Here is an 11710-nt window from a genome sequence, read left to right on the forward strand (position 1 = left end):
CTTAGCTTTGCTGCCCACCTAAAAAAAAAAACCAGTAAAGTTAAAATCAATAGAATTTGTTGAAGGATTGGACGTGGAATGTAAAGGAAAAAGAATTTTCAAGAATGGCCTAGGTTTCTAGTGTGAACAGCTGGATGAATGGAGATACCAACATTCTGATATAGAGAACACTGCTAAAGGAGCAGGTGTGGGGGAGAGGAGTAGGAGTTTATTCTTGGTCATGCTGAGTGTAGAGTCTCTGAGACATTCGAGATGCACTATCAAGTGAAATGTTTGATACACGGTCTGGAGCTCAAAGGAGAAGTGTGTGTTGGAGATAAAACTGATGTACTGAGACATGAAAAGTTATTTCTGGGTGATAAGCTCTTGTATCTTTTGTTTTATTCTATGTACTTTTCTGCTTTTCTCATGTTTTCAGCAATGAAAAAAATTTTTTTCTAAATAGAGTTTTTAAAAAGAGTAAAATTTTCCCTGTGCTTATAGCAAAGAAGAATACTCTACTTCTCATAACTAGCATTAGTAACCTCAACAGGAAGGTCCTAGAGTGGAGAAAGCCAAATTAGTTTAACGCTAATATCTCTTTGGCAATACTGGATTTCTTTTACATGGGTCTACGGAGAAACTGCCGTCTTCCAAACTGTAACTTGTTATCCTGAGTAGACTTATGCAACAGGAGGGGTCCACTGTGCAGGTAGATGGTCCAGTCTGGTATTCAGGTGTCTTCCTGATAATTGAGGTGTTTTAAGAAGTCCAATAAAAAGCAGTATTGGATGAACCTCATCCTGATGAACCAACTGATAAATAAAACAAAGAGGAGATGAGGGCCAAATATTTGTGTACTAGCTGAGCTCGGGAGACAAACCATATAATCAACATATTATCCACCCTGTTGTGGCAACACTGAAACAGAGCCAGCCCCTAACTCCACCTTATCCCCAGAATTGCAAAAAAGAAGGTACCTGAGAGTAGCCAGCAACCAAAGGAGGAGAGGAAGACTCTGGATCATGCACACACAGTTTCTATCTCCTCATTCAGCATCTTCCCTGAGGCAGACAGAGGGAGGACGGATGTAAGGGTGGAGAAAAACCAGGAGTGTGAGGCTAATCCCAGAAGTGAGGTGCAGTCACACTCACCAACACCCACTATGAGTTTCTGTATTTAGCATCAGATTTATAAATCAACCTCAGTCATATACAAGATGCTATCCATATGCATTTGGATAGGGTCTGAGTCCCTGATGACTAGCACTAAGTCAACACCAGCTTATTTTTTAGCACAAACTGAATTTATTAGCACAATATTGGGTGTATAATTCTTGTTTGGATCCTGGATTCAAAAAGAAAAACAACACCCATATTCATAGCAGCATTATTCACAATAGTCAAAAGGTGGAAGCAACCCAAGAGTTCATTGACAGAGGAATGGATAAACAAGATGTGGTATTTACATAGAATGGAACATTATTCTGCCTGAAAAATGAAGGAAATCCTGTCATACACTGCACCATGGATGAACTTTGAGGAAACTGCTAAATGAAATAAGTCAGTTGCGAAAAGACATAAATGCTGTATGATTCCACTTACATGAGGTACGTAGAGTGGTCAAATTCATAGAGATGGAAAGTAGGAGGGTGGTTGCCAGGGGCTGGAGGGGGGAGATGGAGATCGAGGAGTTAGTGTTTAATGGACACAGAGTTTTAGTTTTTCAGGATGAAAAGAGTTAAAGAGATTGGTGCACAACAATGTGAATATATTTAACAACACCAGACACTACACTTAAAAATGGTTAACACAGTAAAAACAAAACAAAACAAAATCCAGCAACAAGAATAACAAAAACAGCTAGAAGAAGGAGTTTTCTTTCTAGTTTTAACACATTGGGAATATTGCGCACAGGTTATTCCAGAGTTCCAAAAGTATTAACATCAAAAGTCACACGTTTCAAAATATCCTTAGATGAAACACTATTGAATATGGACTTGGGTTTGAAATAGAAAATTAATCAAAGTTGAGTCCTGGGATATTTAAGATGATCTGAGATATTTTCAATTATGTGTGAATTCATCTAGCACAAAAGTGGTATTAAAGGTTTGATTACAGTGCCCAAAAAATGTAGCTATAAAGGACGTTTTAAGGACTAAGGAAAATCTGAACATGAACTATGCTCAGTGATTTTATATCAAGGTTATGTTTCTTGCATATGATAATGGCACTGTGGCTACGTAGGACAGCATCCTTGTATTCAGGAGATACATGTGATTTTTAGAGTGAAGCATCATACCTGCCACTTACTTTCAAATGGTTCAGCAAAAGAAAATATTGTATAGAAACAGAGAAATAAAGCAGAGTATATGGGAGCTCATCATACTATTCTTTAAGTTTTTTTTTAAAGATTTTATTAATTTATTTGACAGAGGATGAGAGAGAGTGAGAGAGAGAGCACAAGCAGGGGGAGTGGCAGGTAGAGGGAAAAGCAGGCTCCCCTCAGAGCAGGGAGCCCCATGCAGGGCTCGATCCCAGGACCCTGGGATCATGACCTGAGCTGAAGGCAGACACTTAACCGACTGAGCCACCCAGGCATCCCAAAGTTTCATTTTTAAGCAATCTCCACACCCAACGTGGGGTTCAAGACACAACGCCAAGATCAAGAGTCACACACTCCACCGACTGAGCCAGCCAAGCACCCCATATTCTTTTATATTTTAAATTTGAAATGTTTGGATCCTGTTGTAGTTCAGAAGCATGATGATGGGGTGTTCACACCATTGTGTGACATGTGCCTTCCTCAAACCTTGTTTTGACCATGACACATTATCCGTCTGATGTGAAAAAATATAATTTATTAACTAATTAAAAACGTCTGGAGGGTGTATGGGGAGCACAAAATCTCCAGCTTACAAGGAGAACAAGGCTTGAAAGATGCAGTTAAGAACAGGCTCAAAATTGCTCTGAAGGATCAGCCTGGTGAAGACAGCACTCTCCTCACCCCTGAGCATGAGACGCTGCAGCGTTCAGCACTAATATTGCTGGTACAGGGCATGGGGATGCCACCATTACACCCACGCCATCGCCTCCCCCAAGGAAGCGGCCTTACAACACCCTCCAAATGAGTAAATAAGTTCAGCAGAGATGGTCACCTCTGGATGTACCATTAAAATTAAAGTGTGACCTGATCAGCTGACAATAAGAAGACAAGGCATAGCTTGGGGCAGAGGAGCTGGGGGACGGGGACTTCCAATCAATCTCATTCTGAAACAGCCAGGTGGCCTTCTCACCCTTAAGACACTTCTTCCAGGGTAAAGAAATATGATCAAGTCTGAATTTTCAAGCTACAGAATTTCAAACACCTTTAGATGACAGATGAAAAATAAGAAAAACACTGTATTAATAAAATCTACTTTTTCTACATCTCCATTTCAAGGGAAGTTTTCATGTCTACCTCTGGGTGTATTATCCATGTTATCCAGAGGTTTCTGTATTAACTTAAGTTCTTCTAGCCTTAACATACTGGAAACCTGATAAAACAAATATGATCTAGTAGCTGTTATCTTGTTTTTAGATTTATTTATTTATTTTAGAAAGAGAGAGAGTGTGTGTGAGAGAGTGCAGTGGAGGGAGGGGCAGAGGGAGAGAGACAGAATCTCAAGCGGACTCCTTGCTGAGTGCAGAGCCTGATGCCCATGGGGCTCAATCTCACGACCCTGAGATCATGACCTGAGCTGAAACAAGTCAGAAACTGAACTGACTGAGCGACCCAGGTGCCCCAGCTCTTATCTTTTATGATTCTTTAAATATATATAGACATATTTTAACACATTCCAAAGCCATTTAGGAAGGACTTTTGCACGATCCCCAATTTGGGTTAACAACACAGCTGCTCAGCACTATGGATATATATACATGAAAAGAGAAAATATTATAAAATGTGCCCTATATAACCAACAGTCTTCTGTAACATAGTTAAACATCATATCAACCCTTCCAAGTACAGATACGACAAGAGATGTTGGGGGGGTGCACACAAAGTAAAGTTCCCTGTTCATTTCTGTATCTCACATTGCCACTTTGCCAACTGCCTCCTTCAGCATGGTGTGTAAGAAAGGGAAGGTGTATTAGACAGTTCTAAGTCCACAGGGACTGGAAAACTTAGCCATCACTTTCTCAGAGGGGTAACTGGGGTTTTGAGTTTTTATACCTGGAGAAAGGATCCCTGTGTGGTGAGTCAGGAGATCCATCATCCCATTCTAAGGGTCTAGGGGTTCTACTTGAGCAGGAAAGAAGACTACTGCAAAGGACCAAACTCTAGAGTCAGAAAGACCGGAATTTTAATCCCAGTTATTGCATTTCCCACAGTGTGGCCTTGGGCAATATGCTTAACTTTGCAGATCCACAGACTCGTTATCTATAAAATGGATTACGCATCTCATAGCGTTGTGTGTTACTGAAGGAGAGCTCATTATTTAAAGCCCCCAACACTACACCTGACATGCTGTAGCGCTAAATAAATAGCAACTATTATTAAATAACGAAAGTTTCAAAACCTAGGCAAAGAAGAGCAGAGACATAAATTTCCTCCAGACATGAGAACCATTCTGGCACTGACTAATATGTAAATCATGTCTAACCTTCTCAAAATAACCCACCATAACGGAAAGTAATTTCTATGTCTAAATTGGACAAAGTACACCCCTTTCACCAAGCTGCCCCTTTCTCTAACCTGCTCTGTCCTGGATCTTCGACAGGTCTGAGATGACACTGACAATGGGGAGTTGAAACAGGTTCTTTTCCAGAATTTAAGTTTAAGCTTAATGAATTTGCATTAAATGTCAAGCATGGTCCAGCCACAGTGCTGGAAAATAGGAGATACTGAGGTGACTAAATATCCCCCAGTCTGCCCTCAAAGAGCTCCCAGATTAATGAGGCCAACAGGTGAACAGGAAAACTGAATAGCATATAGAATATACAGGCTACTGTGAGAAAATAAGACACCCGAAGTTTTATGAAGCCTTTTGACCCGATCTTTATATATTTTCAACATTTTATTCCGTTCTGCACTTTGTTTTCCTTAACAATTAAACACTCGGAAAATAGGCCTAAGTCCAATGTACATTCAAATGAGAAAACAAAATTCACCACTTTCAGTTTGCTTAAAAAGTTGCCATCTTTAGGGCGCCTGGGTGGCTTATAAGGTTGATTAAGCGTCTGACCTTGGCTCAGGTCATGATCTTCGGCTCGGGTCATGATCTCTGGCTCGGGTCATGATCGCCGGCTCGGGTCATGATCGCCCGCTCAGGTCATGATCTCACACCCCTGCTTGTGCTCTCTCTGTCTCTCTCTCTCTCAAATAAATAAATAAAATCTTAAAATGAAAAAAAGTTGCCATCTGTGTCTCAATTGTGCTAAATTTGTCAGCTCTATGATTCTTATCCCTAGCATCAGAGGAAGGGTATCTAATACAATCTGGAGAAGGCTATGCCAGAAAATCTCTCTGCTACACTCTCTGTGAGAGTCATACGGGGGATTAGGACTTTCAACATACAAATTTGTGGGGACATAATTCAGTCCATAGCATTGTGCCTCTGGTCCCCCCCAAATCTATGTCCTTATTGCATACCAAATACATTTATTTCATCCCAACAACCCCCAAAGTCTCAACTCATTCCAGCATCAACTCTAAAGTCTAAATCCAAACTCTTCATCTAAATATGTAAATCGGTTATAGGTGAGACTAGAACTGTGATTCATCCTGAGGCAAAATTCCTTTCCAGCTATGAGCTTGTGAAATCAAACATGTTATATGCTTCACAAATACAAGAGTGGGTCAGGCATAGGATAGACATTCCCATTCCAAAGGGAGGAATAGGAAAAAAGGAAGGAATGATAGGTTTCAATTAAGTACAAAACCCAACATGCTAAATTCCATCAGATCTTCAGTCTTGAGAATAATCCTCCTTGGCTCAATGCCTAGCCTTCCAGACCCACTTTGGCAGTGGCCCCACCCTGCAGCTCTGCCAGGCCAGGGTCGTGATGCCAAGGCTCTGCCAGCAGCAAACCTGCCCCCTAGGCTCCAGTTATGTTAACAAAGAGAATTTAAAATAGACAGTGTTTAACTAGGTAATAAAGAATTGTTAACTAAGTAATTGAAAAGGCAAAAAGAACACTAAGCTTTCACAGGTAGCAACAGCAGGAAGCAGTTCCTAGGGCTGCGGGAACAAAGGGAAGAGGTTGTAATTAAAACGTAGAAGCTTGAAGGAGAGTCCCAATGGATTGGGACCGAGGCTTCTGAAAAGGGGTGCCAGTCAGGTGAGCTGGTGTCTCTGCAGGGATACAATGAGTTTGCCTTTGCAAGCTGGTAAAACCTCAAACTAGATCCAACTGTGTGTTATTTGCTTGGGCTGCCATAACAACGTGCCACAGACTGGGTGACTTAACAAAAATCTATTGTCTCACAGGTCCAGAAGCTGCAAGTCCAAAATTGAGGTGTTAGCAGGGAGGGTTCCTTCTGAAAGCTGTGAAGAAAAGATCTGTTCCAGCCCTCTATCCTTGGCTTGTAGACAGCCATCTTCCCCCTATGTCTCTTCACATTGTCTTCCCTCTAATGCATATCTTCTTATTAAGACAGTCGGGCGCCTGGGTGGCTCAGTCGGTTGGGCAGCTGCCTTTGGCTCAGGTCATGATCCCAAGTCCCAGGACTGAGTCCCACATCGGGCTCCCTGCTCAGCAGGGAGTCTGCTTCTCCCTCTGACTCTCCCCTCTCATGCTCTCTCTCTCTCTCTCTCAAATAAATAAATAAAATCTTTTTTAAAAAAAGAGACATTAGTCATAGTGAATTAGGGTCCACGACTGCATGTTAACTTGATTACCTCTTTATCTTTTTTAAAGATTTTATTTATTTATTTATTTATTTATTTATTTATTTTGAGGGCAGGGGAGGAGCAGAGGGAGATGGACAAGCAGACTCCACACTGAGCACAGAGCCTGATTCAGGGCTCTACCCCATGACCCTGTGATCATGACCCGAGCTGAAACCAAGAGTCACATGCCCAACTGACAGGGCCACCCAGGTGCCCCTTGATTACCTCTTTAAAGATCCTATCTCTAAATAACGTCACATTCTGGGGTACTGAGGGTTAGAACTACAGCATATGAATTTTAGGGGACACAGCTGAACCTGTAACAAACTGCTCCTGCAATGAACTGGCTCCACCAGAGTGAAGAAGCAGCATTGCTGGACGCTGATGACAGGAACAGGAAGCCAACCAGAAAAAAACCAGAAGCAAAGAGGAAAGAGTAAATCCCTTCTTCCTCATCCTGCCATGCAGTCTCCCTCTAATGTTCCTTATTAATAGAGCCTAAAAGGAAGCAGCTGGCAAAGGAAAAATGTGGTTGGCAGAGTCCCAGTCCCTGCATCACAAAGCAGAATATAAAAGAATGGGTTTGAAGCTGAGAGCCAATAGGTTAGTAACTGGCACAGTGCTGAATAACTGAGTCTTTCTTATTAATAACTAGCATCAGAACTTTTATTTTCATTTTCCATATATTTTTATAATATAATAAGAAAAGTTGCAATAAAATATTTAATTGAACAAACATACTGGCTACTCTGCTGAAGTTGTCCTGATGGCTGGAGGGCTGGAACATCACCACGCCGCAGCTCATGTTCATTTGTTCACTGACATATGGCACTGAGTCAGTGGCCTTCCTAGGGGAGGCCAAGGTGTAATGTGCATGGTGTATCAGTAAACTAAAAATTTGGAATCCAGCTTGTTAGCAAGAGTTTTCTCCATCTTATGGCTGAGAAGGTGAACATTCAGAAGGTGAAGTTGTTTGACCAAGGTAACACAGCTAATAAGTGATAGAGTATTGTTTTGAACTGAATTCTGATTCTCCGTGCCTCAATTTCTTTATCTAATAAATGAAGATAACATCTATCCAATAGAGCTGTTATGAGTATTAGATGAAATAATATATGAAATGTGCATAACACAGACACAGCCTGACATATACTAAGAGCTTTAAAAAAGTTGGCCAAGGGGCACCTGGGTCACACAGTTAAGCGTCCAACTCTTGGATGCTTAGGTGATGATCTCACGGTCCTAGGATCAAGCCCTGTGTCTGAATCCCCAGTAGGGATTCTCTCTATCTCTCTCCCTCTGCCCCTCCCACTTGTGCTGTCTCTCTCTCTCTTTCTCTAAAATAAATAAATAAAATTAAAAAAAAATAAATACATGAAAATTTTAAAATAAAAAAAATTTGAAAGTTGGCCAAGTCTGTGGCTTTTTCTACCATACCAGGCTATCCTATCCCATGCACTCGTCAAAACTTCACAGTATTTGGAGGATAGAACTTTAAAGAATCGAGATGGGGCTGGGAATAAAATTCCTTTAAAAAATTTTTATTATAACATATTTGCTATCAAATCTTTCTGAGGGCAATCATCCATTTTGGACTCCCACAAACTATAGACAAATGTTTACTGAGCACCAGCCACAGGGTAATTACTGGAGATACAACACTGAGACACAGAGAGCCCTACCTTCAAGTGTCTCATCAACTACTGGAGGACTTAGTCAAGCAATGACAACACACAATCTGGACTAGGATCAACGACATCCAGTACAGGAGCCTATAACAGGGAAACCTGATGTAGACTTGAAGAAGTCAGAAAAAGCTTTCGGAGAGTCACATTTAAGCTGAAATCTGAAGAACAAATAGGAGATTGGTAAGCATTTCAAACACAAGGGAAAACAAGAGAAAAAGCCACAGGCAGGAGGGAGCAAGGAATATTCAAAGAACTGAAGGAAGCTGACTGTGGCATGGAAATTGGGACGGGCAACGGACAGAGCTGGGAAGACCCCTAGGACCTATTCCTGAAGGGCTATGTGAGCCATAGGACCCTGGACATTAATTGGAAGCAGCATAGGACCGCTGTAGGGTTTTAGCAAGTGAGGGACAAGTAGATGTATACTTTACGAAGATCAGCTTGAATGCCACGTGGACAATGGCTTGCAGTGAGGTAAGAAAAGAGGTAGGGAAATCAGAAAGTTGCTACCTGCCAGCAAGCCAGATGAGAGATGATGGAGGTTTGAGGGAAGTGCTCCTAAGGATACAGAAAAACGAACGGATTCAAGTAGCATTTAAAAGGTAGAGCCTAGGGGCGCCTGGGTGGCTCAGTCATTAAGCATCTGCCTTCGGCTCAGGGCCTGATCCCAGAGTTCTGGGATCGAGCCCCGCATCAGGCTCCTCCACGGGAAGTCTGCTTCTTCCTCTCCCACTCCCCTGCTTGTGTTCCCTCTCTCGCTGGCTGTCTCTCTCTTTCTGTCAAATAAATAAATAAAATCTTTAAAAAAATAAAAATAAAAAAAATAAAAGGTAGAGCCTAATGAATCGTTGAACACTACATCAGAAACTAATGATGTACTATATGCTGGCTAATGTAGTAATAAAAAAAAGAAAGAAAAACAAATAAATGAAATGTATTCCCAATATAAATACATACATACATAGTAGAGCCATCTTTTATCAGAACTGCCAACATGGGCCACGTTCGCACCAAAACCATGAAGAAGACAGCCTGGGTCATCACTGAGAAGTATGACTCATGCCTGGGCAACGATGCGCACACCAACGTGTGTGAGGAGACTGCCATTATTCCTAGCAAGAAGCCCTGCTACAAGAGAGCAGCCTTTGTCACACGTGAGATAAAGCAGATTCAGAGAGGCTCAGTGAGAGGTGTCTCCATCAAGCTGCAGCCGAAGGAGACAGAAAGCAGAGATAATTGTGTGCCTGAGGTCTCAGGCCTGGATCAGGCCATCACTGAAGTAAGAGCCTGACACTAAGGAAATGTTGAAATTCTTGGGGCTCTGGCAGTATGTCCAGCCTGCAGGTCACTTGGCCTACAGGTGGGATGAATTTCAAACACCATGTGGAGCCGTATGAATCTTTCTGCTGTGTGCAATATCTTCAATAATCCTTGGACAACAAAAAATAAGTCAATAAAAAACAAAAAAATAAATAAAAGGTAGAGCAAACAGGATTTGGTAGATAACTAGAAGTAAGGAGTGAGGGGCAAAAGAAAAGAAGAAAAGAGAGAAATAAAGGAAAATGCCCAGGTTTCTTCTTTGGGTAACGAGATGGCTGGTGATACCCTTTACCAGGACAGGGAGCACAAAGGCGGAGGAGGTTTAAGGCGGAAGCTGATGGGCTTAGGTTTAGGTTTAGGGTTGAGTTTAAAGTGTACAAGGGTCATCCAGATGGAGATGATCTGCAGGTAATAGCAAAGCAAACCATCACATCTTTTTCCATTTCAACCGTTGACCACAGTCCTGCCTCGCCAAGCAGCATTGCTGTCTATGAACCAACCAATAAGTGCCTTGAGTACCACCTGCTATGGAGAATATTATTAGCCTCTTGTTTTAATAACCAATACATTTAAATTTTCTTCCCCTCCAAAATGCATCCTAAGTGAGAACAGGATGTGGGTGTAACCAACAGATAATTATATACATACTATGAAAGCTGTTTAAAATGAGACCATTCTTATACAACTGATAGAAATTTTCAAACCCAAATCAAATTTTTTGCTCTTTATTTTGCTACCACCAACAAGGATAGAAGGTCCATTTTTTGTAAAGTCATCCTGTCATATTATTCTTCACAAAAAATAAACACTAAGGAATGGAACACAAGTTATTTGAATTTTTATTCTTGAAAAGAAAATCCTAAACTTTACAATATCAAATCAGATTTCTTAATCTGAGAATGTAGCCTGTTTGGAATCAGAAAACATTATGGGGTACCTGGGTGGCTCAGTTGTTAAGCATCTGCCTTCGGCTGAGCCTTCGGCTCAGGGCTCGATCCCAGAGTCCTGGGATCGAGCCCTGGGATCGAGCCCCGCATCGGGCTCCTCTGCTGGGAGCCTGCTTCTTCCTCTCCCACTCCCCCTGCTGTGTTGCCTCTCTCGCTGGCTGTCTTTCTCTCTGTCGAATAAATAAATAAAATCTTAAAAAAAAAGAAAACATTATAGCTAAAACATTTAAATAATTGGTTATTTTTCATTCAGAAATCCCTACACACAAGGTTCTTTTCAACAAATTTTGGCAGTGTTGGAAGATATGTAAGTGTAGTTCTGGTCTCCTCCACAAGGGTCAATGCTGCAAGAGAGGAAATAGTGAAGTTTCTTCAGGTGTAAGCTTCTCCCAGGTGGGAGCTGCTTCCCATGAAAGGAGGGGTGACCAAGCCTAGGACAGAACTTCTAGTGGGACTACACCTTTGAAGACTGAGAAAACAGAAAAGCCACAGCCTACCTTATCGAAAGGAACCATATATATTGACAGGGATTCAAAAAGTCCGGTTCCTCTAGAAAGCTTTCCTTCATCCTACTCAGGCTGGTTTAGATGTGTCCCAAATTTGCTCACATAGAACCCTGGGCATTTCTACCACGGCACTTGACACCCCTTATGAGAAATATCTGCTCCAGTGACCATTTCTATACTACACACACTGGTGTGCAATGTGTGGACAGAAACTATGTCTTGGATAATAGTACCTCCCTAGTGTCAGGTACAGCAGATACTCAGTAAAATCTGATAAAAAAAAAAAAATAGTGAATGCCCTACACACATGTTTCTCAGGCAACTCTATCATCAATGAAGACACTTGAGTGGTTAGAGTTAAATACAAATAAGCATGTAATTTTATGAAATCTTATT

General features: G+C 41.5%; 1 non-coding gene and 1 pseudogene across 1 annotated transcript; both read left to right on the top strand.

Moving 5' to 3' along the window:
- The first annotated feature begins 2720 nt into the window (after positions 1 to 2720).
- On the top strand, positions 2721 to 2824 carry LOC113257081 (small nucleolar RNA U13). Its single transcript, XR_003316821.1, has one exon. It is a non-coding gene; the product is annotated as a small nucleolar RNA U13 (small nucleolar RNA).
- A 6711-nt stretch (positions 2825 to 9535) lies between these two features.
- LOC113256687 (40S ribosomal protein S17-like) lies at positions 9536 to 9969 on the top strand (annotated as a pseudogene).
- Positions 9970 to 11710: the final 1741 nt, after the last annotated feature.

The sequence above is a fragment of the Ursus arctos genome, unplaced genomic scaffold (assembly GCF_023065955.2).
Source record: "Ursus arctos isolate Adak ecotype North America unplaced genomic scaffold, UrsArc2.0 scaffold_4, whole genome shotgun sequence".
Classification (NCBI taxonomy): domain Eukaryota; kingdom Metazoa; phylum Chordata; class Mammalia; order Carnivora; family Ursidae; genus Ursus; species Ursus arctos.